The sequence below is a fragment of the Garra rufa genome, unplaced genomic scaffold, assembly GCF_049309525.1.
Source record: "Garra rufa unplaced genomic scaffold, GarRuf1.0 hap1_unplaced_003, whole genome shotgun sequence".
Classification (NCBI taxonomy): domain Eukaryota; kingdom Metazoa; phylum Chordata; class Actinopteri; order Cypriniformes; family Cyprinidae; genus Garra; species Garra rufa.
In genome coordinates, this window is record NW_027394278.1 from 1,641,071 (window position 1) to 1,646,070 (window position 5,000).

Here is a 5,000-nt window from a genome sequence, read left to right on the forward strand (position 1 = left end):
TCTGTGAAATCAGGAAATTGCAGAATAGAGAATGCATTGTTTCGTTTATGCATTTACCAGCATATATGGACAATAAAGACATTTTATCAAAGTTGGAAAAATGGGGTGTAACCCCAACATCAGACATTAAACGACGGTACTATCCCGGCACAGACATAACGGATGGAACAAGATATCTAAGAGTCCGCTTTCCAAAAGAAGTGGTATCTCTGCCCTATAGTGCTAAGTTCGAGACAGCTGAAGGGGCACAATACTTCAGGATCATGCATGATAGGCAGATGAAAATCTGTAGGCTATGCATGGATCCTGGTCATATTTTCAAAGACTGTCCTAATTTGAAGTGTTATGAGTGTGAAGAGCAAGGGCATTATGCTCGTAACTGCAATGCTGTAAAGTGCCCAGACTGTAAACGTGCTTTGGTGAAGTGTGAGTGTTGGATGGAGGATGAAGGAGGAGAAGGAGAGGATAATCAATTAAAAGAGACTGAAACTTTGAGTGATGAAGGACATGTATGCAAGAAAACTCAGGACTCAAATGAAAAAGAAATAAATCAACCTGAAAGGATGGACAAGGAAGAACGTGATAACTTGATGGACAATGGGGATAATGAAGAGGAGCAACAAAAAGAAAAGGACAAAGATGGGCAAATGGGAAGTGATGAACAAACAACACTAGAGATAATGCAAACAACGACGGAGGAACAGGACAAAATGGAACAAGCACAAACGATTTTGGAAATAGAAGAGGATTTGGGAAAAGGAGACGAAGGAAACGACGAATCTAAAGACATGGGAAAGGAAAGAATGCAGAGAAGAAGATCCATTAAGGTAACCCTTAATATAAAAATGGCTAAAAAGAAAAGACAGAAGAAAAGAAAAGAATTTGATGAAAACAGATTTGGGGTATTGATGACTATGGGAGAAGAAAATGAATGATGAATATAGTAAAGAACATTTTAATTATTAGTCTTTTAAGTATTGTATCATTAAATGTTAGAGGTTTACTGAATGTGGAAAAATTTGAAAAAGTGAAAGAATTAAGTAAAAAAACAGATGTAATTTTATTGCAAGAAACAAATTGGAAAAATGAAATGATGGAAAGTTTTGAAAGAAGATGGAAAGGGAAAATGTATTACAATAATGGAGATGGACGAAAAGGAAAAGGAGTTGCAGTTTTATTTAAAAGAAATATAGGGGATAATGTTAAAATTATATATTGTGATAAAGAAGGGAAATGTATTATTGTGAGAATGGTCTGGGGAGGAGAAGATGTTATTTTATGTAATGTACATGCTCCAAATGCAGAGGCTGAAAAGAAAATATTTTTTAATAATTTAAATGATTATATAGATACATGGGAAAAGGTTATAATAATGGGAGATTTTAATACAGTTTTGAGTAGAATGGATATAGCAAAAGACATGGTTTTTAAAAGAGATGGTGGAAGGGAAGAATTGCTTAAATTAATTGATAAAAATGATCTGATAGATATATGGCGAGAACGAAATGAAGGAATAAAAGATTTTTCAAGGCAACAATTGGTAAAAGAAAAAATGAAGCAAAGTAGAATAGATTTTATGCTGATTAAAATAAATATGAAAAGAAATATTGACAAGATATATTATAAGATGACTTCTCTTAGTGATCATAGTAAGTTAATAGCTCATTTTAATGAAACCGGGGTGGAGAGGGGAAAGGGGATATGGTGTTTAAATAATGAACTTTTAAAAGATGAGAATTATAAATTGGCAGTGGAAACAATAATAAAAGATGAGAGAGGGAAAGGAATGTTTGAAGAAGATAAGAGAGTGTGGTGGGATAATATCAAATATGAAATAAAGAAGTATTCATTGAGTTATAGTAGATTGAAACAAAAGATTAAAAGAGGAGAAGAAGTTGCAGTTAGGAATTTTTTGAAAGAGGAATTACAAAAAGATAATGGTGATATAGAAAAGATTGTAATTTATGAAAACCGATTAAAAGAAATAGAAGAGGAGAAATGTAGAGGAGCTATGATAAGAAGCAGGTTAAAGAATGTGATGGAAGGAGAAAGGTGTACAAAATTCTTTTTTAATTTAGAGGAAAGTAGACAAAAGGCTGATACGATAAAGGAAGTTCTTAAAAAAGATGGGGAAAAAGTAAAAAGGACCAATGAGATTTTGCAAAGTGTAAGAGAATTTTATGCAGATTTATTTAAAAGTGAAGGGATAAAAGAAGATGAAAAGGAGTTTTTATTAAAGCAGGTTAAAACAAAAGTAGTTAAAGAAGATAAATAAATGTGTGATAGAGATTTTTTAAAGGAGGAAATAGAGACAGCAATATTACAGTTAAACAATGGGAAAAGTCCGGGAGCAGATGGCTTGACTAGTGAATTTTATAAAGTTTTTAAGGATACGTTAATTCCTATTTTAAAGGAAGTATATGAGGAAATGTATGATAGAGGGCAAGCAAGTCAATTGATGAGAGTTGGAATGGTGAAGTTAATTTTTAAAAAAAGAGGTGACTCAGCGGATTTAAAGAACTATAGACCCATATCAATGTTAAATACAGATTTTAAAATTTTAGCAAAAATGTTGGCAAATCGATTAAAGAGGGTTCTACCAGGAATAATAACAACAAATCAAGCTTATTCAGTCATAGGAAGAGAAATTACAGATACAGTGAGTAATATAAGAGATAAAATAAGTTATATGATAGAAAATAACAAAGAGGGATACATGATTAGTTTAGATTTGGAAAAGGCATTTGATAGGGTAGAACATGATTATTTATTTGAACTTTTAGAGCGTTTTGGATTTGGAAATAATTTTATAAAATGGATTAGAGTTTTATACAAAGGGGCAATCAGTTTTATAAAATGTAATGGATTTTTAACTAATGTTTTTACTATAACAAGATCAATAAGACAAGGGTGTCCTTTATCTGCATTATTATATAGCATTGTAGCTGAACCTTTGGGATTAGTGGTTGGGGAAGATGAAAATATTAAAGGAATAGGTTTTGGAGGAGCAGAAAAAGAACAAAAAATATACCAATATGCTGATGACACAACCTTAATTTTAAAGGATATAGATAGCATCGAGAGAGCAATAAATAAAATACAACATTATTGTAATGGTTCAGGAGCAAAAATAAACATAGATAAGACTGTCATGATGAGAATAGGAACAGCAAAGATTTTACCACATTATTTTAGTTTTAAAGAAGAGACAGAAAATATGAAAATTTTGGGAATCAGAATTGGAAAAGATGAAAAGAAAACTAGAGATTTAATATGGGATGAGATTTTAGGAGGAATGGAGAGAAGATTAACTTTCTGGAGACAAAGAACTTTGAAATTAAGAGGGAAGATTTTGATTGTAAATGTTCTGATGCTTTCGAAAATGTGGTATGCATTAGAGGTTACTTCATTGCCGATGTGGGCTTACAAGAGACTGAAAAAGTGTATTTTGAATTTTATATGGGAGGGAAAACCAGCAAAGATTGCTTATGATACATTGATAGGACCATGTGAGGAGGGAGGTTTAGGTTTGTTAGATCCAAATATAAGAATGAAGAGTCTAAGGGTTAAAATTATGAAAAAATTTATGAATAAAGAAAATAGACAAGAATGGAAGAATGGTTTGACATATTTTTTAAATAGGTGTGGGGGTTTTAAAATGGGAAATCACATCTTATGGATGAAATTGAAAGAAAATATGTTAAATGATATACCAGAATTGTACAAAGAAGTTTTAAGAGCATGGAAAGAATTTTTATTGACAGTAGTGTACAAACCAGAAGGGATGGAGGAGCTTTTGAATCAACCGTTATTTTTAAATTCAAATATTGTATATGAAAATAAAGAAATATATTTTAAACAATGGATTAAAGCAGGAATAAATAGAGTGAAAGATGTTTTATATGAGGTTAAAGAAGGTTTCATACCATTGCAAGGAATAGTAGATGAAATTGAAGGAATTGGAGAAGAGATGGATAAGAATATTGTAAAGCAACAATTTGACAAAATAAAAAAGCAATTCCTAGTGAATGGATAGAAAGAATAGAAAAAAAGGAGGAAGGAGTGGGAAAGGTTGAAGTGCTTTTAAAAGAAAGTGGGAAAAAAGTGTCTATTCAATCATGTACTTTAAAAATGATTTATAATGTCTTTAGAAAAATGGTTTTTGTTAAACCAATTGCAAACGGCTTTTGGAATAGATTATTTCCAGTGATGGAATCTGAAAATATTTGGGAGAATATAAAAATAAGTTATATGGATCCAGTGATTGAGAATTTTAATTTTCTTTTAAGACATAATGTAATATATACAAAAATGAGATTATGTAAAATGGGAATTGAACAAAATGCAAAATGTGATGTATGTGAAAATGAAGATGAAGGTCTTTTACATTTGTTTTTGTTTTGTTTTAAACTGGACGATTTTGTGAGGAAACTTAAAATGTTTGTAGAGGCTTTTTTGGGAGAAAAAATAGAAAGACAGATTGAATGGAATCAAGTTTTTTTACTTGGTATAAAAGGAAAAGGGAAAGAAATGTATATAGTCAATTTCATTTTAGCTATTGCAAGGTATGCAATATGGTGTAGACGTAATGTCATGAGAGAAAAAAGTTGCAATATTAATATGTGGAGTTTTTTCAGAAGAAAATTGGAAGAACATATACAGACTTTATATAATTATTTTAGTATGAATGGACAAGTTGAAAGGTTTTATAAAATACTTATTGGAAATGATACAAGAATATTGGAATGTTTTCAAGAATATAAGATAAATTTGCCAAGGTAATTTCTGTTGTTATTAAAGAAATGTGTATGTGAAAGGCATAACTAATTATGTGAATAATGTTATGTAATCATATCTAAATGTAAATATTTTTAAGTTTTTTCAATAAAAAAAAAAAAAAAAAAAAAAAAAAAGAGCGCCCGATCTCGTCTGATCTCGGAAGCTAAGCAGCGTCGGGCCTGGTTAGTACTTGGATGGGAGACCGCCTGGGAATACCAGGT